Source organism: Pongo pygmaeus, chromosome 18, assembly GCF_028885625.2.
Source record: "Pongo pygmaeus isolate AG05252 chromosome 18, NHGRI_mPonPyg2-v2.0_pri, whole genome shotgun sequence".
Lineage (NCBI taxonomy): Eukaryota > Metazoa > Chordata > Mammalia > Primates > Hominidae > Pongo > Pongo pygmaeus.
In genome coordinates this window covers 50,160,781-50,184,372 of record NC_072391.2, presented here as the reverse complement: position 1 = coordinate 50,184,372, position 23,592 = coordinate 50,160,781, and the positions used below count along the sequence as shown (strand labels likewise).

Genomic DNA, 23,592 nt, shown 5'->3' with positions numbered 1-23,592 from the left:
GGGGTAGGAGAAGGAAAAGCTTTCCCAGGTCCCTTCATACTCCAAGGCTCCTGTATATATAATGCTAGCCAAACAACCATACTGAAAGTATAGTCATCAAATCTTGCTGAAGCAACCTAGGATTTATGCTTCCCAGGAGCTGCAGAGTGGGAGCTTCACTTTCAAAGACGACATAATGCCATATTCAGGCAACCTCTGACCTCTGCAGGCAGGAGGAGGGTAAATAAGCAGGTAACGGGTGATGCTGGTTAGCATCACCTGATACAATGTAACAGTGCCTCAGACCTCTTGCTCTTCTCTGAATTGGCAATGCACAATGTTATCTTGCATTAATTTAAGGGGAGAAAGGACCCACACAGACTTCTCCTCAAATCTGCTTCTGGGCCAGGAGCCATGAGGAGTTAGGGGAATAGAAGTGGGTAGGGAAGCAGTAAGGGTCTTTAAGGGACCAAGGGAGTTGGGGAGCTAGGAATTCTGTATAGTCCAAGTTGACTATGCCAGATGTGGCTCATTTTATTTTCTTTTAAAAGATTATTATGGGCACAGGCAGGAAAAGAAAAAAAGTAGACATGATCGAACAATACTTAGTCTGTTTTATGTTGCTATAACAGAATACTACAGACTAGTAATTTACAATGAAGAGAAATGTATTTGGCTCATAGCTCTGGAGGCTGGGAAGTCCAATGGCATACCACCAGCACCTTGAGAGGACCTTCATGCTGTGTCATCCTGTGGCAGAAGGTGGAATGGCAAATAAGTGCAAGAGACAGAAAGGGAAACAGGGCCGAACTTCATCCTCCTCACTCCCGAGATAACTAACCCCCTCCTGTGAAAACATCATGAATCAATTCAAGAGGCCTCTGCTCTTATGACCTAATCACCTCTTAAAGGTCCCACCTTGTAATACTGTCACAATGGCAATTAAATTGCAACACCACTTTTGGAAGGAACATTCAAACCACAGCAAGTACAAAGTTTCAGTTACACAGGAGACATAAACTCAAGTGATATATTGTACAGAATGGTGACTATAATAAATAAAAATGCATTGTATATATATATTTTTTTCTCTTTTTCCTTTTTTGAGACATGGTTTCGTTTTGTTGCCCACGCCGGAGTGCCGTGGTGCAATCTCAGCTCACTGCAACCTCCACCTCCCCAGTTCAAGCGACTCTCCTGCCTCAGCTCCCCAAGTAGCTGGGGCTACAGATGAGCACCACCAAGCCCGGCTAATTTTTGTATTTTTAGTAGAGATGGGATTTTTGCCATGTTGGCTAGGCTGATCTTGAACTCCTGACCTCAAGTGATCCACCCGACTTGGCCTCCCAAAGTGTTAGAATTACAGGGGTGAGCTACTGCACTGGGCCACATTGTATATTTCAAAATTGCCGAAGAAGTAGATTTCAAATGTTTTACCTCAAAAAAAGATAAGTGTGTGAGGTACTGAATTCATCAACTAGCCTGATTTAATCATTACATATTGTAAATGTACATTGTGCCCCTTAAATATATACTTTAAAAATAAAATTTTAGGCTGGGCGCGGTGGCTCACACCTGTAATCCCAGCACTTTGGGAGTCTGAGGCAGGCGGATCATGAAGTCAGGAGATAGAGACCATCCTGGCTAACATGGTGAAACCCCATCTCTACTAAAAATACAAAAACAAAATTAACCGGGCGTGGTGGTGGGCGCCTGTAGTCCCAGCTACTCAGGAAGCTGAGGTGGGAGAATGGTGTGAACCCAGGAAGCGGAGCTTTCAGTGAGCCGAGATCACGCCACTGCACTCCAGCCTGGGCGACAGAGCGAGACCCCATCTCAAACAAAAAAAAAATGAATTTAAAAAATAAAATGATATATATAAAAAAAAAACTGGCCAGGCGCAGTGGCTCTCACCTGTGATCCCAACACTTTGGGAAGCCAAGGCAGGCGGATCACCTGAGGTCAGCAGTTTGAGACCAGACTGGCCAACATGGGAAAACCCTGTTTCTACTAAAAATACAAAAATCAGCCAGGCATGGTGGCACACACCTGTAATCCCAGCTACTCAGGAGGCTGAGGTAGGAGAATTGCTTGAATCCAGGAGGCGGAGGTTGCAGCAAGCCAAGATCACACCACTGCGCTCCAGCCTGGGCAACAGAGTGAGAGTCCATCTCAAAAACAAAACAAAACAAAACAAAACAAAACAAAACAAAACAAATAAACTCAGTTGAGCCTGGTGGCATGCACCTGTAGTCCCAGCTACTCAGGAGGCTGAGGTGGGAGGATTCTTTGAGCCCAGGAGTTCAAGGCTGCAGTGAGCTGTGATCCTGCCACTGAGACCTTGTTTGTAAAAATAAATAAATAAATAAATAAATAAATTTTTAAAATTAGCAAACAAAAATTAATTAATTAAAAATTTTTTTTGTTTTTGTTTTTGAGAGTCTCACTCTGTTACCCAGGCTGGAGTGCAGTGGCATGATCTCAGCTCACTGCAACCTCCACCTCCGGGTTCAAGTGATTCTCCTGTCTTAGCCTCCCAAGTAGCTAGGACTACAGGCATGCACCACCATGCCCAGCAAATTTATACATATATATATATATATATATATTTTTTTTTTTTTGACATGGAGTTTCACTCTTGTCATCCAAGCTGGAGTGCCGTGGCATGATCTCGGCTCATTGCAACCTCTGCCTCCTGGGTTCAAGCGATTTCCCTACCTCAACCTCCTGAGTAGCTGGAATTATAGGCGCCTGCCACCATGGCTGACTAATTTTTGTATTTTTAGTAGAGATGGGGTTTTGCCACGTTGGCCAGGCTGGTCTCGAACTCCTGACCTTAAGTGATCTGCCTGCCTTGGCCTCCCAAAGTGCTGTGATTACAGGTGAGAGCCATCACACCCAGCCTAATTAAAATAATTTTTTTTAAAAAATTGGATGTTATGAAAAATTTTTTAATGTGTTCATAAAAAGACAGTATCAACAGAGTAAAAAGACAACCCATAAATAGAAGTAAATATTTACAAATCATATATCTGATGGAGGATTAATAGCCAGAAGATACAGAGAACTCCTACAACTCAACAACAACAAACCTGATTCAAAATGGGCAAAGGACTTGAATAGACATTTCTCCAAAGAAGATATATAAATGGCCAATAAGCACATGAAAAGATGCTCGACATCGCTAATTATTAGGGAAATGGAAATCAAAGCTATAATGAGATGCCACTCGCACCATTAAGATGGCTACTCTCAAAAACACAGAAAATAACAAGTGTTGGTGAGGATGCGGAGAAATTGGAATCCTTGTGCACTGCTGGTGGTAATGTAAAAAAGCTATACCTGTGGGGAAAACAGTATGTCAGGTCCTCAAAAGATTAAAAATGAAATTTCCATATGTATTAGTCCATTTTCATGCTGCTGATAAAGACATATGTGAGTCTGGGAAGGAAAAGTGATTTAATTGGATTTATGGTTAAACATGGCAGGGGAGGCCTCGGAATCATGGTGAGAGGCAAAAGGCACTTCTTACATAGCAGCAGCAAGAGAAAATGAGGAAGATGTAAAAGCAGAACCCCCCCGATAAAACCATCAGATCTCGTGAGACTTATTCACTACCAAGAGAACAGTATGGGGGAAACTGCCTCCATGATTCAAATTATCTCCCACTGGGTCCCTCCCACAACACATGGGATTTATGGGAGTACAATTCAAGATGAAATTCAGGTGGGGGTACAGAACCAAACCATATCATTCCGCCCCTGGCCTCTCCAAATCTCATGCCCTCACATTTCAAAATCAATCATGCCTTCCCAATAGTCCCCCGAAGTCTTAACTCATTTCAGCATCAACCCCAAAGTCCACACTCCAAAGTCTCCTCTGAGACAAGTCAGGTCCCTTCTGCCTATGAACCTGTAAAATCAAAAGCAAGCTAGTTACTTCCTAGATACAATGAGGGTACAAGTATTAGGTAAATACAGCCATTCCAAATGGGAGAAATTGGCCAAAACAAAGGGGTTACAGGGCCCATGCAAGTCTGAAATCCATCAGGGCAGTCAAATTTTAAAGCTCTAAAATGATCTCCTTTGACTCCAGGTCTCACATCCAGGTCACACTGATGCAAGAGGTGGGCTCCCATGGCCTTGGGCAGCTCTGCCCCTCTGGCTTTGCTGGGTACAGCCTTCCTCCCCACTGCTTTTACAGGCTGGTGTTGTCTGTGGCTTTTCCAGGCACACGATGCAAGGTGGATCTGCCATTCTGGGGTCTGGAGGATGGTGGCCCTCTTCTCACAGCTCCACTAGGTGGTGTCCCAGTAGGGACTCTGTGTGGGGGCTCCAACCTCACATTTCCCTTCTGCACTGCCCTAGCAGAGGTTCCCATGAGAGCCCCACCCTGCAGCAAACTTCTGCCTGGGCATCCAGGCGTCTCCATACATCTTATAAAATCTAGGCGGAGGTTCCCAAACCCCAATTCTTGACTTCTGTGCAGCCACAGGCTCAACATGGAAGCTGCCAAGTCTTGGTGCTTGCACCCTCTGAAGCCATAGCCCAAGCTCTACATTGACCCCTTTCAGCCACAGCTGGAGTGGCTGGGATGCAGGGCACCAAGTCCCTAGACTGCACACAGCATGGGGACCCTGGGCCCTATCCACAAAACCATTTTTTCCTCCTCAACCTCTGGGCCTGTGATGGGAGAGGCTGCCGCAAAGGTCTCTGCCATTTCCTGGAGACATTTTCTCCATTGTCTTGGGGATTAACATTCAGCTCCTCATTACTTATGCAAATTTTTGCAGCCTGCTTGAATGTCTCCTCAGAAAATGGGATTTGCTTTTCTATTGCATTGTCAGGCTGCAAATTTTCTGAACTTTTATGCTCTGCTTCCCTTTTAAAACTGAATGCCTTTAACAGCACCCAAGTCAACTCTTGAATGCTTTGCTGCTTAGAAATATCTTCCACCAAATACCCTAAATCATCTCTCTCAATTTCAAAGTTCCACAAATCTCTAGGGCAAGGGCAAAATGCCGCCAGTCTCTTTGCTAAAACATAAAGAAGGGTCACCTTTGCTCCAGTTCCCAACAAGTTCCTCATCTCTATCTGAGACCAACTCAGCCTGGATTTCATTGTCCATATCATTATCAGTATTTTGTCAAAGCCATTCAACAAGTCTCTAGGAAGTTCCAAACTTTCCCACATTTTCATGTCTTCTTCTGAGCCCTCCAAACTGTTCCAATCTCTGCCTATTACCCAGTTCCAAAGCCGCTTCCACATTTTTGGGTATCTTTTCAGCAGTGCCCCACTCTACTGGTACCAATTTACTGTATTAGTCTGTTTTTACACTGCTGATAAAGACATACACAAGACTAGGAAGAAAAAGAGGTTTAATTGTTCCACATGACTGGGGAGGCCTCAGAATCATGGTGGGAGGCAAAAGGCACTTCTTACATGGCAGCAGTTAGAAAAAATGAGAAAGATACAAAAGCAAAAACCCCTGATAAACCCATCAGATCTCAGGGACTTATTCACTACCACGAGAACAGTATTGAGGAAACCATCCCGTGATTCAAATTATCTCCAACTGGGCCCCTCCCACCACAGGTGGGAATTATGGGAATACAGTTCAAGATGAGATTTGGGTGGGGACACAGAGCCAAACCATATCACCATATGATCTAGCAGTTCCACTTCTGGATATATATTCAAAAATATTGAAAACAGAGTCTCAAAGAGATATTTGTACATTCACATTCATAGCAGCATCATTCACAATAGTCAAGAGGTAGAAACAATCCAAGTGAACATTAACAGACGAATGGATAAGACTGTGGTACATAAACATATACAATGGAATAGTATTCAGTCTTAAAAGGAAGGAAATGCTGACATAGCCTACAACATGGGTGAACCTTGAGGTCATCACGCTAAGTAAAATTAGCCAGTCACCAAAAACAAATACTATCTGATTCCACTGGTATGAGGCACTCAGAGTAGTCAAATTCATAGAGACACACAGCAGATTGGCTGTTGCCAGGGCTACAGGGAGGCAAAAATAGAAAGTTAGTGTTTAACGGGTACAGAGTTTTAGTTTTACAAGATGAAAGGAATTCTGGAGATGGATAGTGGTGATGGTTACACACCAGTATGAATATATTTAATATCACAGAACCATAGACATGAAAATGGTTATAGGGATGGCCGGGTGTGGTGGCTGAAGCCTATAATCTCAGCACTTTGGGAGACCAAGGTGGGCGGATCACCTGAGGTCAGGAGTTCAATACCAGCCTGGCTAACATGGTGAAACCATGTCTCTTCTAAAAATACAAAAATTAGCTGGGCGTGGTGGCAGGCACCTGTAGTCCCAGCTACTCAGGAGGCTGAGGCAGGAGAATCGCTTGAACCCGGGAGGTGGAGTTTGCAGTGAGCCAAGACTGTGCCACTGCACTGTAGCCTGGGCAAAGAGCTAGACTCTGTCTCAAAAAAAAATAAAAAAATTAAAAAATAAAGTTATAGGCTGGGCATAATGGCTCATACCTATAATCCCAGCATTTTGGGAAGCTGAGGCAGGAGGATCGCTTGAACCCAGGAGTTCGAGATCAGGCAACATATTGAGACCCTGTCTCTACAAAAAATTAAAAAGCCAGGCATGATGGGGTGGGGTGAGGTGGGGTGGGGGAGTCGCTTGAGCCCAGGAGTTAGAGGCTACAGTGAGCTATATGATTACACCACTGCACTCTAGCCTGAGCAACAGAGCAAGACCCTGTCTCAAAAAAAAAAAAAGGTTATGATGATAAATTTTACATGTATTTTTTAAATTGGAAAAAAATATTGCAGGGATCCCAATTATAAAAAAAAAAAAAAAGACTTATGGGTTTCCTTCCAAAGTAGAAAGGCAGAAATGGAAAAATGAGTTTCGGTTGCTATGGAAATAGGAGTTGGCTGGGCCTGCAGGAGCAGCAGCTGGAGGGGAACAAGTGGCCGGGAAGTTGGCCCTGTGACAGAGGGGGGCTTCCGGCTGGGGATAAGACAACAACAGGCTTCAGCAGGGAGAGTAGGAGGTAGAAAGAAGAAAGAAAAGGAGACAGAGTCTGTCTCTAGACACTGGCGCCTATGAATTCTGCAGACATTTGGATACAGAGGTGGGTGTGCGTGCATGTGTGTCTGTGTTGTATATGTATCCCCAGAGGCCAGAAAAACAAGATGCACAATAAACGCAATGCCTGAAAAAGAACACAGTTTCACCAGCTGTCCTGAGGGCAAGAAAGCCCCCAAACCGTTGAGTGACAGAAGAGGAAAGGCCTGCCATTGAAACGCTTTCTGGGGTATGGGGAAATGCCTGAGTAGGGCTGGCCGTCACACTGTGTTCCCTCACCTTTGTCCTCAGCACAGTTCTTTAAACTGAAACCGAGATGGGCCAGAAAGACAGACAACAAAATCCCCGCAGGGTGAGCAGGACGGTGGGGATGGGCGAGCTGATGGCTCTCTTTCTTCTGCAGCTCTGAGTGACTGTTTCTGCTTCAGTCTCCATGATGCTGGGGCTCTGGGGTCTTCTAGCCTGAGGCTTTAAAGGCACCTGAATGTTCTCCGAATCACTTTCTGGGAAGATGTATTGATTATGCCTATGGTGATGACAAGTCTTTGCTGGCCCCCAGGAGGGCTCACCTGAGGGAATATTATACTATTCCCATTCCTACCCCAGGAAGAGGAACTCGCAAACCCTTTCTTACAATCACAGTGGGGTGAATGGGTAGGGGCTCACATTTTTGAAATGACTTAAACCTAGGCTTTTGACTCTTTATAACACTGTCATTGTCTATATACACCGTCTCTGAGACACACTGAAGGGACCAAACAGTCCAAAATGACTACCATATTAGTATCCTGTTTTGCATTTCTTCATTTTTAAATATACCAAGAGCCTCAAAAATGAATGTGAGTATTGAAAAGAACATAATACTTAGGAATAAATGTAATCAAGGAGGTGAATGTCTTCTACACCAAAAACTACAAAACACTGGTGAAAGAAGTTAAAGAAGACATAAGCAAATGGAAAGACAACCCATGATGGCTTGGAAGACATAATATTGAGATGTCAGTGCTACCCAAAGTGATCTACAGAGTCAATGTAATTGCTATCAAAATCTCAACGACTTTTTTGCAGAAATAGAAAAATCCACCCTAAAACTCATAAGCAATCCCAAGGGACCCCAAATAGCCAAAATAATCATGAAAAAGAACAAATCTGGAGGACTCACACATCCTGATTTCAAAACTTACTACAAAGCTACAGTAATCAAAGCAATGTAGTATTTGCATAAAGAAAGACATGTGGCCAGGTGCAGTGGCTCATGTCTGTTATCCCAGCACTTTGGGAGGCCAAGACAGGTGGATCACTTGAGGTCAGGAGTTTGAGACCAGCCTGGCCAACATGGTGAAACCTCATCTCTACTAAAACTACAAAAATTAGCTGGGCGTGGTGGTGCATGTCTGTAGTCCAGCTACTCAGGAGGCTGAGGCAAGAGAATCACATGAACCCAGAAGGCAGAGGTTGCAGTGAGCCGAGATCACGCCATTACACTCCAGCCTGGGTGACAGAGCAAGACTCCAAAAAAAAAGAAAGACAGAAAGAAAGAGAGAGAGAGAGGAAGGAAGGAAGAAAGGAAGGAAGGAAGGAAAGAAAGAAAGAAAGAAAGACATGCTACTCATGTGCAAAAAAATGAAGTTGTATCCTTAACCTTACATGACATACAAAAAGTAACTCAAAATGGATCAAAAACTTAAAATATAAGAGCTAAAACCATAACACTCTTAGAACAAAATATAGAGGGAAAACGTTATGACATTGATTTGGCAATGATTTATTGAATACAACACCAAAAGCACAAAAGAAAAAAATACATAAACATTAAAATTAAAAACTTCTGTGCATTCAAAGGACATAATTAACAGACTAAAAAGGCAATCCACAGAGAAAATACTTGGAATTGTTATCTGGTAAGGGACTGATACCCAAAATAGATAAAGAACTCCACAATTCAACAACAAAGAAACAAACAACCCAGCCTGATTTAAAAAATCAGCAAATACCTTGAATAGATATTTTTCCAAGGAAGATATACAAATGGCCAGTAAGCGCATGAAAAGATGCTCAACATCACTAATCATTAGAAAACTGAAAACGAAAACCACAATGAGATACCACTTCACACCAGGATAGGATAGCTATGATCAAAAAAACCACACACAAACAAACAGAAAATAACAAACGTTGACAAGGATGTGGAGAAATGGAAACCTTGGTGCATTGTTGGTGGGATGTAAAATGGTACAGCAGCTGTTGAAAATGATATGACGATTCCTTGAAAAATGGCACATAGAATTACCATAAGATCCAGCAATTCCACTATAGGTATATATATTCAACAGAATTGCAAGTAGGAACATAAACAGATATCTATACACCCATGTTCATAGCAGTGTTATTCACAATAGCCAAAAAGTGGAAGCAACCCAAGTGTCCACCAACAGAAGAATGGATAAACACACTGTGGCAGATACATACCACAGTCTATTAAAATGGAATATGAACCTTGAAGACATTAGGCTAAGTGAAATAAGCCAGTCACTAAAGGATAAATACTGTGTAATTCTACCTAGATGAGGTACCCAGAGTAGTCAAACTCACAAAGACAGAAAGTAAAATGGTGGTTGCCAGGGATGGGGTTAAGGGGGGAAGGGGAGTTGTTTAATGGTGACAGAGTTTCAGCTTGGGAAGATGAAAAAGAGTTCTGGAGGTGGATAGTGGTGATGGTTGTACAACAGTGTGAATGCACGTAATGCATTGAACTAAAGAAAATGCAGGCCGGGCACGGTGGCTCATGCCTGTAGTCCCAGCACTTTGGGAAGCCGAGGCAGGTAGATCACTTGAGGTTAGGAGTTTGAGACCAGCCTGGCCAACATGGTGAAACCTTGTCTCTAGTAAAAATACAAAAATTAGCTGGGCGTGCTGGCACATGCCTGTAATCCCAGCTACTCTGGAGGCTGAGGCAAGAAGAATTGCTTGAACCCGGGAGGCAGAGGTTGCAGTAAGCCAAGATGGCACCACTGCACTACAGCCTGGGCAATAGAGCAAGACCCTGTCTCAAAAATAAAATAAAATAAAATAAAATAAGAAAATGCATTAAGATGGTTAAAATGGTAAATTTCAATATCATGTGTATTTTACCACAATAAAATATGTGGATATACATAAAATAGTGGGAGTGACCTACGGTCAGCCTCTCAACCTCTGCAAAGTTCGGCCCTCATAGGCTGCCCAGTTAGGCCCAGTTAGCATTCAGGATATGGCATTTCCCCTACTTCCTTTGTCTTGTCAAAACTTACCGCAGGTATAAACAAGACCACAAGCTTGCACTGAGCCCAGTGTGTGCAGGTGGGAGAGAAAGATGAACAAAGACGAGAATTGTTCAGGGAGAGGATAGTGCACCTTGCTTTGACAATGGGTTAAAAGTGATGAGGGCTGCAGAATATGAGGGAATACAGTGGAGTGGGTGCAGTGACAGTTCCCAGGAGGAGAGAGGACTTCTTGCCTGGCTCTCTTGGGTGGTGTCACAGAGGAAGTGGTGCTTAAGGTGGGTTTGAGAGAATGAGGATATGCAGATGTGTGGCTTGGTAGAGGGCACTTTAGCAGGCCCTGTGTTTAGCTGAAGTACTGTGTGACTGAGAGGCAGAGGTGGGAGAGAATGCTGGATCGGCGGGGAAGAGAATGTGACCAGTGAGAATGCAACTCGATGCAGGAATATCTGCCACACAAGCCTGTTGTCTTGTAACCTTGAAAAGTGGTGTTTGGATCTGGAGTCAGATCCAGAAGGAACTTGAATGGCAGACTAACAACAATAACAACTTCTATTCATAGAGGACTTACTATGTGCCTGTTATTTAATAACCTTAAGCAGCAGGTAGTGATATTAGCTCTATATTTCAGCTGAGAAAACTGAGGCTCAGGAGGTTAAGCAACATATCCAAGGTCAAACACAGCCAGTAAGTGATGGAAGTGGGGTAGGAATCCAGGCCTACATGAGTTTCAAATTTTTATTTATTTATTTTTGAGACAGGGTCTGGCTGTGCCAGGCTGGAGGACAGTGGCACAATCTCAGCTCACTGCAGCGTTGACCTCCTGGGCTCAAGCAATTCTCCTGCCTCAGCACCCCAAGTAGCTGGTACCACAGGCACATGCCACCATGCCCAGCTAATTTTTTTTTTCCTGTAGAGTTGGGGTCTCACTATGTTGCCCAGGCTAGTCCCAAACTCCTGGGCTCTAGTGTGGGCTGCTCAGTGTTTTCCTTCCAAGAGGACACTATGAAAAGAGTAACACTAGGAAAATGAGTAACTTTACAGTGGAGAAACCTGACAAACGCTACCTTAGCCATCTGGTAATAAGTCATGTTGATGGTACAGATGCTTGATGTGATGTGATAAAAACGGCACTTTACTTCTGTGGTCTTCTGCTTCAAAACCCACAACACTAATCATGAGAAAAATATGAGATGAATTCCAGTAGAGGGGTATTTTATAATATATCTGACCAGTATTCCTCAAAACTCTCCAGGTCATCAAAACCAAGAAAATTCATAGAAAATGTCACAGCCAATGGGAGACTAAGGACACACAACAAACAAATGTAAAGTGGTTTCAAGCCCATTTTTGTTGGTATAAAAAAAAAAAAAGATATAAATGTAATTTGGTATTCCGGATGGCATCCTGGGACAGAAAAAGAACATTAAATAAACACTAAGGGAATCTGAATAAACTACATTTTTAGTTAATAATAATGTATCAATATCAGGTTGTAACAAATGTACCATATCAAATATCAATATCAGTTAATTGTAACAAATGTACCATAGCAATATAAGATGTTAATAACAGGAGAAACTGGCTCTGTGGCTCATGTCTGTAATCCCAACACTTTGGGAAGTCAAGGCGGGCAGACTGCATGAGCCCGGGAGTTCAAGACCAGCCTGGGTAACACAGCAAGACCCCATATCTACCATAAATAAAAATATTAGTTGGACATAGTGGTGTGCGCCTATAGTCCCAGCTACTTGGGAGGCTGACGTGGGAGGATGGCTTGAGCCCAGGAGACAGAGGTTGCAGTGAGCCAAGATCTCACCACTGCACTTCAGCCTGGGTGACAGACAGACACCCTGTCTCAAAATTAAAAAAATAATAATAATAGGGGAAATTGGATGTGGAATATGTGGGAATTCTATAGTATTGTCTCAATGTTTTTTTTGTAAATCTAAATTGTACCAAAAATATATAAAGTCTTTCAAAAACAAATTCCTGAGTCACATCCTCAGAAACTGGCCTGCTAATATGCATTGACACAGGTGTAATGGACTTGTGAATGATGACAGCCTCTCTGTCCCTGACTGCAGATTGACTGAAGAGAAGGAGCGGACACAGCAATGCCTGCAGAGAAGAAGCTATAGCTCACACCAAGAAGACTGTATGGCTCTCCTCCTAGACTCCCTGAGGTTAAATATGGTGCCTCTCTCATTAGACTAGCAGCCTTCCTAGGGCAAGAGCTGGGTTTCCCCTGTGAGACCAGGCAGGAGCCACCTCTCCTCCAGGAGCTCAAGGTCTCTCTCAGCTCCAGGTGCCACTGATTCTCCATATGCATTTATTTTTCTTTTAGGTAAGTCCATTTCTCTATTCGGGTAGAAAGAGAGGCCATGTACATAATGTACATTTTTTTAAGGCTGGTAAAAGGTCTGCTTGCTTCAAAATACTAAGACTCCTAACTCTTTAGTTAAGCATAACCAATGTTAAACAGCAGCAAACTCAATGACTTGGGTTTAGTGCCTAAATTTCCTCTGCTGACTTGTTGCTTTCCTTTGTACCCCAGGCCCCAGTTGTAACAGAGTGATAACAGTAGTAAGAGTTTAAAATTGTGATGCTGCCGATTCTATATTTCAGCAGAGAAAACTAGGCTCAGGAGGTTAAGCAACTCATCCAAGGTCACACACAACCAGTAAGTGATGGAACTGGGATAGGAATCCCAGTTTGTTTGATAATGGAACAAACCCCAGCACCTCAGCAAATTGCCTGTTGATTGCAAGAAGTTCTTACTCATGGGTATGCAGTAAGCCACCCCAAAATACGAGGAGAGTAGATATCAGTGAACTGCACACAACATCTGTGATTACTGATTTGCAGAAGTCTTTAAGGACAGGACAGGATGTGTCTCTGGACAAAGCTGGAAGACCAAAGCCTGAAAATTAAATCAAGACTCAACAAAACAAAAAGCGAGCCAATTGCATTAACGTAAGCTGAAGGAATCATAGGTAGAGAGAAATGGTGATGCATGAGGAGCTCCAAAAAAGCAGTACCAAGGAGCAAGTCTTTGAGAGTCATTGTCTTCCACATTGTCCAGAGTAGCAGAAACTCTGAAAACCTCCTTGAGTATTACAGGCAGCTCAGAGGTCTGGCCAGAGCTTCCAGGAATACTCTCTTCCTTTCTTTTTTTTTTCAATTTAAGACAGGATCTGGCTTTGTTTGCCAGGCTGGAGTGCAGTGGTGTGATCAGAGTTCACTGCAGCTTCAATCTCCCAGGCTCAAGCAATCCTCCCACCCAGCCTCCCACCCAGCACTACAGGTGCTCGCCCCCACATCCAGCTCATTTTTAAATTTTTTTGTAGAGATGGGGTGTCACTATATTGCCCTGGCTGATTTTGGACTCCTGGGCTCAAGCAATCCTTCTCCCTTTGTCTCCCAAAGTGCTGGGATTATAGGCGTGATCCACTGCGCAGGGTCAGAATACTCTCTTGCTAACAATCTTAGGGCTGGCCCAGGGAGTAATAGGAAGGAAAAGATGCAGTCATTGATCAGACATTTCTACCACAAGCACAGGAAGGGGGAATTATACTAGCAGTGCTGCCACTCTAGACTCTTGTATCCCTCAGAGGGTACAAATATCTTAGGCTCTCCTGGCGATTAAAATCATTCATTTTGCTCACCTTGCTTTGATTCCACGAAAACCAAACTTCTAACTAGATTCTGACTTTCCCACAGGAGAAAGAGTGTGCTGACAAGTCGGCATGGAGGTTTCAGACTGCTTTGCAGTTGCTTCTCCCCATGTAATTTCTTTCTCCCTCCCTCTCTCTTTCTTTCTCTCTCTCTCTTTCTTTCTTTCTTTCTTGGCAGAGTCTTGCTCTGTCGCCCAGGCTGGAGTGCAATGGTGCGATCTCAGCTCACTGCAACCTCCGACTCCTGTGTTCAACTGATTCTCCTGCCTCAGCCTCGCAAGTAGCAGTGCCACCTGGGTAATTTTTCTATTTTTAGTAGAGACGGGGTTTCACCATGTTGGCCAGGCTGGTCTCAAACTCCTGACCTCAGGTGATCCACCCACCTTGGCCTCCCAAAGTGCTGGGATTACAGGCATGAGCTACTGTGCCCAGCCTCCCTTGTGATTTAATACATTTGCAGCCTGGTTTCCTCACAAGGCTCTGGTGAATTTGGTTAGTCCACCTCTTTCAGCCTGGTTAGCTCCAAGTGCGCTGAAGAACCTTCATCTCTGGCCTGCAGAGAACCAGGTTCACCAGCCTCCAGCCCACTGTACTGCTGGCCCTAGGGGGCTTTTCCCTGATTGACAGCTGGCCCCCCTTTTTGATGTCACTCTCAAGCTGCCCTTTGCCATGTCAGTCACCCCAATCACATCCTCCCTACCCTGAGCCCCTGGAATGAGCTGTGGGAAATCTGCAAAAAAAAGTGCTACGACAACAAAATAACTTTATAGGTTCTGTTGAAGAAACAAGAATAAAAAAGAGGCCCTGTGCTGGGGGGGAAGATGCCAAGAACATGCAACAGAAACGAGTAGAAGGAACTGACAATGTTTAATCTAGAGCACAGAAGATCTGGGAAGGCCAACCAGTTCTCTGTCATCAAATATCTGAAGAACTGTGGTGACGAAAAGGGAATAGATTGATCTTCTGAGGCTCTAAAGAAAATATGCCAACCAGGCCATATATGGTGGCTCATGCCTGTAATTCCAGAACTTTGGGAGGCTGAGGCAGGAGGATCATTTGAGGCCAGGAGTTTGAGACCAGCCTGGGCAACACAGCCAGACCTGTTTCTACCAAAAACAAAATTAGCTGGGCATGGTGGCTCATGTCTGTACCCCCAGCTACTCTGGAGGCTGAGGTGGGAGGATGGTCAGAGCCTAGAAGTTTAAGCTGCAGTGAGCTATGATCACAGCACTGGACTCCAGCCTAGGCAACAGAGTGAGACCCTGTCTTTCTTAAAAAAAAAAAAAAAAAAAAAAAAAAAAAAAAAGGCCAGGCGTGGTGGCTCATGCCTGTAATCCCAGCATTTTGGGAGGCTGAGGTGGGCAGGTCACGAGGTCAGGAGATGGAGACCAGCCTGGCTAACATGGTGAAACCCCGTCTCTACTAAAAATACAAAAAATTAGCCAGGTGTGGTGGCGGGCGCCTGTAGTCCCAGCTACCGAGGAGGCTGAGGCGGAAGAATGGTGTGAACCCAGGAGGCGGAGTTTGCAGTGAGCCAAGATGGCGCCACTGCACTCCAGCCTGGGTGACGGAGCGAAACTCTGTCTCAAAAAAATAAAAAGAAAAATAAAAAAAAAAGAAAAAGAAAAAGTATGGCAACCGAAGGGCAGTAGATACAGGGAGACAGATAAAAAAGGGGAACCTTTTAGGGTAGTTTTCCCCTAACTTCAGTTATTCAAATATCACCTTCACATTTTGTGTGTGTGTGTGTGTGTGTGTGTGTGTGTGTGTGTGTGTGTGTGAAATTTATGAGAAGCAGCATAATTCTGCAATTTAGAGCACAAATCTGGAGCAGGACCACCTGGGTTTATTTTCCAGCTCATGACTTCCTAGCTATATAACTTTGGGCAAGTTATTTAACTTCCCTATGCCTGTTTGCTCAGTAGTAAAATGGGGCAAAGAGTCCCTACCTCAAATAGTACTTAACCCATATTGGTGAGGATTAATTGAATGATTTGAGTGATGCATGGAAGGTGCTTAGAAGAGCATCCAGCACTTAGTAAGTACTCAATAAGTGGTGGGTATTTTATATATATATATATATTTTTTTTTTTTTTTTTTTTAATAAAATTCTTTTATTTTTTATTTTTTTGAGACGGAGTTTCACTCTTGTTGCCCAGGCTAGACTGCAATGGCTCGATCTTGGCTCACCACAACCTCTGCCTCCCGGGTCCAAGCGATTCTCCCCTTAGCCTCCCGAGTATCTGGGATTACAGGCATGTGCCTGGTTAATTTTGTATTTTTAGTAGAGATAGGGTTTCTCCATGTTGGTCAGGCTGGTTTCGATCTCCCAACCTCAGGTGATCCACCCTCCTCCACCTCCCAAAGTTCTGGGATTACAGGCGTGAACCATCGCGCCCGGCCCTATAAATTTTTTTTTTTTTTTTTTTTTTTAATAATTGGGGTCTTGCTGAAGTGCAGGCTGGAGTGCAGTGGCACGATCATAGCTCACTGTAACCTCGAACTCCTGGGCTTAAACCATCCTCCTACCTCAGCCTCCTGAGTAGCTGGATTACAGGCACGCATCACTACACCTAGGTAATTTTTAAAATGTTTTGTAGAGATGGGTCTCACTATGTTACCCAGGCTGGTGTCCAACTCCTGGCTTCAAGTGATCTCACTGCCTCTACTTCCCAAAGTATTAGGATTACAGGCGTGAGCCACTGCACCTGGCCTATTATATTTTATTCTATCCTCATACCATCAATACTCTTATTTAATATTTTTCTTTAAATGGACACACGATTTATATACATTTATTTTAAGAGAAACGTTATATTACTACCATACATGAAAAGCCATGTACAGGTGGAAACTGTAAAGATAAACATAACAGCAAACAATGTTATTAGATTGTTACAGTTTTAACAATGTTATTAAATGGTCACACTTACTGTTGCCTCTTAAATGCCCTGAACTGGAGGACTGCTGTCTTTCCAATGAAAGGGGAGACAATCAAGTGTTACAGTAGCATTCTAGTACTTTGCCCAGACTTCTGTTGACTGCAGTCAGAAGCAAGAGTCCCAGTCCCACAAGTTGGAGGAAGTGAAAGGCCAGCGTGGGTGGAGCACCTGTTCTGGGGAGAGAGGGCAGCCCCAGGGGTGAGAGGCAGGCAGAGCAGGATCAAAGAGACAGCTCAAAAGGGAAAAATCCCTTTCCTATTCTGAGACTTTGTGCTCTTGGGCACCATGTCTTTCTCTGTGCCACACCAAAGTCATCTCACAAGACCCCTTGTGGTATGAGTTGCACATCTTAGCAAAGTCAGAAACAGTTTGTTGGAGACACTATGGGTGCCCCACCCATACTCCTCAGCTCACCCGAGGTTACCTGCAGACATTTCCAGATGCCCTGGGCTACCTCTCACTTCTGCTTTAAGTTATTTTCTGGCCTCAGGGTGTGCACAGCAGACAGTTAGCGAGACAACCCTCAATAATGAGGGATGAGAGTCGAGGATATACCCCAGTCTCCCTGCCTTTTCGTGGGACACTTCTGAAATATTTTCTATAGTCTTGCTAAGGGTCCCTGAGGGATGGAGACCCAATTGCCCAGTGGTAACTCACTCATCAACACCTTTTTTATTGGCTTTTCTCCCTTTCTCAGTTAATTTCACTCTCACTGGGCTTCCTGGGATCATTTCCCAAATACATTTCTGGCACCTGAATCCTTTTCTCATGATCTGCTTTGGGGGAACTACAACTATGACACAGCTTTAAACTTCTGTCAGTGGAATGAGTTGCCCAGTGAGATGTGAAGTTCCATCTTACTGAGGACTCAAGAAATGGCTGAGAATGTTCAATGGAGATTCACAGGTCAGGTAAGGACTCAAATTAGATGAACACTTAGTATTCCTTTTGTGTGTCTTTTTTGTTTGTTTGTTTGTTTTAAAGAGACAGCATCTTGGCCAGGCGCGGTGGCTCATGCCTGTAATCCTAGCACTTTGGGAGGCCGAGGCGGGTGAATTACCTGAGGTCAGGAGTTCGAGACCAGCCTGGCCAACATGGCGAAACCCCATCTCCACTAAATATACAAAAATTAGCCAGGCATGGCAGTGGGCATCTATAATCCCAGCTACTTGGGAAGCTGAGGCAGGAGAATCGCTTGAACCCGGGGGAAGGAGGTTGCAGTGAGCTGAGATCATGCCATTTCACTTCAGCCTGGGCGAAAGAGTGAAACTCCGTCTCAAAAAAAGAGACAACATCTTGCCCTGTCACCTAGGCTGGAGTGCGGTGGTGCAATCATGGCTCACTATAGTCTCAAACTCCTGGTCTGAAGTGATCCTCCCCTGTCAGCCTCCCCAGTAGCTGGGACTGCAGGTGCATGCCACCATGCCCAGCTAATTTTTGTTTGTTTGTTTTTTGAGACAGGGTCCCCCTCAGTTGCCCAGGCTGGAGCGTAGTGGCATGATCATGGCTCATTGCAACCTCAAACTCCTCAGCTGAATTGATTCTTTTACCTCAGCCTCCTGAGTAGCTGGGACTACGGGTGCACTGACACACCTGGCTAATTTTTCATTTTTTTGTACATATGGGGTCTTGCTATATTGCCCAGGCTGGTCTGGAACTTCTAGACTCAAGTAATCCTCCCACCTCAGCCTCCCAAAGTTCTAGAATTACAGGTGTGGGCCACCAATCCAGGCCCCAGCTAATTTTTAAAATTTTAAAAATACAAATGAGGTCTCACTATGTTGCCCAGCCTGGCCTTGAACTCCTGGCCCCAAGCAATCCTCCTGCCTCAGCTTCACAAAGTGCTGGGACTACAGGCATGAGCCACTGCACTCAACCTACCTTGTACCCTTCTGATCCTCAGGTCTCATTATTCTGGATCAGGAGTCAGCAAACTACAGCCCACAGGCCACATCCAGCCTACTGCCTGTTTTTGTATAGCCTGTGAGCTAAGAATGGTTTTTACATTATTTATTTATTGTTTGTTTGTTTGTAGAGATGGGGGGGGTCTTGCTATGTTGCCCAGGCTGGTCTTGAACTCCTGGCCCCAAGCAATCCTCCCTCCTTGGTCTTCCAAAGTCCTGGGATCACAGATATGAGCCACCATGCCTGGCCAGTTTTTACATTTTTAAATGGTTGAAAAAAATGTTTAAAGAATAATATTTTGTGACACAGAAAAATTATGTGAAATTCAAAACTTCAGTGTCCATAAAGCTTTATTGGAACCCAGATATACTCATTTGTTTACATAACATCTACGGCTGCTTTTACTCTACAGTGGCAGTTTCTCATCAACATTACAAGAAACGACGTTACTTGAGGACTTGCTGTACGTCATTTTGCTTAAAGTTGCAGTTCTAAGAACCTATCGAGGACATTAAATGAGAATTTACTGCAGTTGCAACCGAAACCCTATGGTCCATAAAGCTCAAAATATTTACTCTCTGGACCTTTACAGAAAAAGTTTGCTGATGCCTGTTCAAGGTCATTATCCCGCAGAGACAAGAGGCAGATTGAGGCCTGGCTGCCCCATGAGTGGGGAGGCCGATGCCCAGACCTAGTATCTGGGGGAAGTTTGAATCAGAACCTCACATTTCCTTTTGCCACATCTTTATGACCATGGTCATTACTCTCACCCTCCGCAAGTACCTAAGACTCTTTCACAGAGGCATTCATGTCTTTATACAGTAATATATTTTGATTAAATTTTTTTTCCATTTTTCTTGTTGTTAAAGATAGAGGTGGGGGGTCTCACTATGTTGCCCAGGCTAGTCTTGAACTCTTGGCCTCAAGCATTCCTCCCACTTCTGCTTCCCAAAGTGCTGGGATTACAGGCATATGCCACTGTGCCCAGCCACCAGGAATATTTTTCTTTTTTAAAGGACATGAGAAATTTTCTTCTCCACACCCTGCCACTATCCCACGTGGTTTCATCCACACTTGATCGCTTTCACCACCACTTAGTTACTGATTTCTCCCCAGAACAAACCAAACCTCCAGCCCATGTCCTGAGATTTCTGATCAATACCCAAATGTTGGCCAGGTAAGGTAGATCATGCTTGTAATCCCAGTGCTTTGAGAGGCCAAGGCAGGAGAAACACTTGAGTCTAGGAGTTGGAGACCAGTCTGGGCAACACAGCAAGACCCTACTTAAAAAATTAGCTGGGCATGATGGTGTACACCTGTAGCCCCAGCTACTTGGCTGGGTGGGAGGATCCCTTGAGCTCAGGAGGTTGAGGCTGCAGTAGCTATGATCATACCACTGCAGGAGGCATGGGTGACAGAGCAAGACCCTGTGTCTTAAAACAACAACAAAAGAAACCAAAAACCAACAAAACAAAACAAAAAACCCAAATGTCTGGTCAACATTAGATTAAGTTGGCGGGTGGGGGGTGTTGCTGCTTACCAGCAATGCAACTTTGGGCAAGTCATTTAACAGCGTGGAACGTCAATTTCATCATCTCTCAAAGGCGGAAATGATCCTGTCCAACCTGCCAGGATTACTGTGCTAATCGGATGAAATGAGAGCTGCCCACAAGACACTGCGCCGCCTGGCCCCAGCCTCTCTCCCTTTGACCACCACACTCCCTGCCCACTGGCTCTCTTTGAGTCCCCTGGCCTTGCCAAGCTCTTGGCTATCTCTGTACATGCTGACCTTTCTGCCAGAAACATCTTTTCCTCACCCCACCTTCTGCCTGGCAGATCAATGCATAACCTTTGTTTATGTGTGTTTCTGTTTAAAGACACTTTATAGGCCAGGTGCTGTGGCTCGAGCCTGTAATCCTAGCACTTTGGAGGCCAAAGTGGGTGATCACCTGAGGTCAGGAGTTCGAGACCAGCCTGGCCAACATGGTGAAACCCCGTCTCTACTAAAAATACAAAAATTAGCTGGGCGTGGTGGCATGTGCCTGTAGTACCAGCTACATGGGAGGCTGAGGCAGGAGAATCACTTGAACTCTGGAGGTAGAGACTGCAGTGAGCTGACATCATGCCACTGCATCCCAGCCTGGGAGACAGAGTGAGACTCCGTCTCAAAAAAACAAAAACAAAAACAAAAGACACCTTATTGATATATATTGTTGATATATTTACATATTATTCATTAACATTGAACTCAGCCAACTGCACTATAACTCATGCCTGAACGAAGCTTACCCAACAGACATGCTTTCTCTGTAAGGCACAGCACAGCCTTCTCATGCTTAGGGACAATAGACAGTACGTCAACAGTACACTTGGGGCCATTTCAAACAGCGACATCACAAACAAAAACGCACAAACATGCAAAAAATGTGGCACTAAGTACACCACAAAAGGGACACTTGTTTATAGCACAAGAGCTGAAACCAGAAAGCAGCGTGTCCTCCTGTTTGCCCTTGGCTGGAGATGTGCACGTTGGGTGACTCAACTTTTTCACTATTCTATGTGCATCCATGTATGACTGTGAAAGTGTCATGGATATTGATTTGGAAGTTACACAAACTTTTTTTTCTTTTTTCTTTTTCTTTTTTTTTTTTTTTTTTTTGAGATGGAGTTTCGCTCTTGTTGCCCAGGATGGAGTACAATGGCGTCATCTTGGCTCACTGCAACTTCCACCTCCCAGGTTCAAGCAATTCTCCTGCCTCAGCCTCCCAAGCAGCTGGGATTACGGGCTCTCACCACCACGCCCAGCTAATTTTTTGTATTTTTAGTAGAGACGGGGTTTTGCCATGTTGGCCAGGCTGGTCTTGAACTCCTGACCTCAGGTATCCACCCACCTCGGCCTCCCAAAGTGCTGGGATTACAGGCATGAGCCACTGCACCCGGCCTTTTTTCTTTTTTCTTTTTTTTTTTTTATTTATTTAAATGAGCCAAGGTCTCGCTATGCTGTCCAGGCTGGTCTCAAACTCCTAAGCTCAAGTGATCAGGCTGGTCTCAAACTCTTAAGTTCAAACTCCTAACCTCACACCTCAGTCTCCCAAGGTGCTAGGATTACAGGTGTGAGCCACCACACCCGGCCACAAACACATTTTTAAAAAAATTCTTTAATTATATAATTTTTAAAATAAAGAGATGGGGTCTTACTGTGTTACCCAGGCTGATCTGGAACTCCTAGCCTCAAGTAATCTTTCTGCCTCAGCTTCCCAAAGTACTGGATTATATGCATGAGCCACCATGCCTGGCCACAAACAAATTTTTTAAAAAAATTATTCAATGTATATAATTTTTAAGCAAACAGGGCCTTGCTCTGTTGCACAGGCTGATCTGAAACTCCTAGCCTCAAGTGATCCTCCTGCCTCAGCCTCTCAAAGTGCTGGGATTACAGGGAAGAATTTGCAAATTTAGAACTTGTGAATAATGAAAATCTACTGCACTTTCCTCCCGTTTCTCTCATTCGGGGCTGGCTGAATTCTGTCTTACTCACATTTTATCTCTAGCATCTGGAAAACTGCCTGGCCCACAGTAGGCTCTCAATAATAAATGTATTTCCAATGAGCGAATGAGTCAATTCAGTGGAAGTGCTCAGCTCACAGCAGTGATAGCTAGTGTTTGTGAAGACACACCACGTGCCTGCCCCGTGCACGCTGTCCTGGTCAACAAGGGAAACAGCAGAGTATTGTTCTTTTGCACCTGAGCTCAAGAGCAGACTGCCTGGGTTCAAATACGGGACATGCTTCTTATTAATTATATAACTTCGAGCAAGATCATTGGCCTCTCTGAGCCTCAGTTTCCTCGTCTATCAAATGCAGTATTCATAGTACTACCTTGGAAGTTATGGTCAGGAGTCTAACTTGGCCCTGCACAGAAAGCCTCTAGCACAGGGTGAACCCTTAGTAAACAGTAGCTTTTATTGTGAATAATTCCCAAGGCAACCCTATTTTCACACCCATTTTGCAGATACAAAAACTGAAGCTCAGGATGGTTCAGTGAGTTTCCAAGGTCACAAAGGAAGGGCTGCCTATGGCGGGGATTCTAAGCCCACGCTAGTAACACTGCTGTTAAACATAACGGGTCGGCGGGGCGCAGTGGCTCATGCCTGTGATCCCAGCACTTTGGGAGGCCCAGGCTGGAGAATGGCTTGAGCCTAGGAGTTTGAGACCATCCTGGGGAATATAGTGAGGCCCCATCTCTATAAAACAAACAAACAAACAAACATAAGGGCTCATTTTTACTAGTTGTAAAAGGGCCCTTTCTCGTTATAAGGCCTCTCACTGCCTGATCAGCTAGGTTTGCCAAAATGAGGAAGACAGCTCCAGCCAGTCTCCTGATCTTCTCTGGGATCAGAGTGGGGAGGAACCCCCTTCCTATCCGTAAACCCCTAAGAGTCTTCTCTCACATTCCACACTGGTGTCCTTCTGTTCTTGCCCACTTTCGAGTTCAACCCTTTCAGAACCAGCCCTACTGTGGGGGGTGGGGGATGGTTAGTTTGTTATCTTGGGTTTGACAGTACAAAGGCAGAGGCATTTCCTGCTTAAAAGGCACATGAGAAAGGAGGAGGAGGGCGAATTGGAGAAAAGGAGGAGGGAATCATCAGCATTCTAGGTTAGAACAAACAAATGTCCTCCGTTTTGCTCCAACTCCTTAGATCAAGGGTCCTCAAATTTGGCTGCCAGCTGGAATCTCTTGCAA

The 23,592-nt window shown here is 44.4% G+C and overlaps 1 protein-coding gene across 5 annotated transcripts in view; it reads right to left on the bottom strand.

Annotated features, from left to right (window-relative positions):
- The window catches only part of CHD9 (chromodomain helicase DNA binding protein 9), a 275,732-nt gene that overhangs the window by 251,056 nt on the left and 1,084 nt on the right, over positions 1-23,592 (bottom strand). Inside the window, exon 2 of one of the 5 annotated variants that reach the window (XM_054453479.2) lies at positions 16,936-17,112. The exons of 3 other annotated variants lie outside the window; for them this stretch is intronic. The gene's annotated coding sequence lies outside the window, so the exon portion shown is untranslated. Of the gene's footprint in view, positions 1-16,935; positions 17,118-23,592 lie in introns of all 5 variants that reach the window. One more of the 5 variants, XM_054453480.2, reaches the window with a different exon arrangement.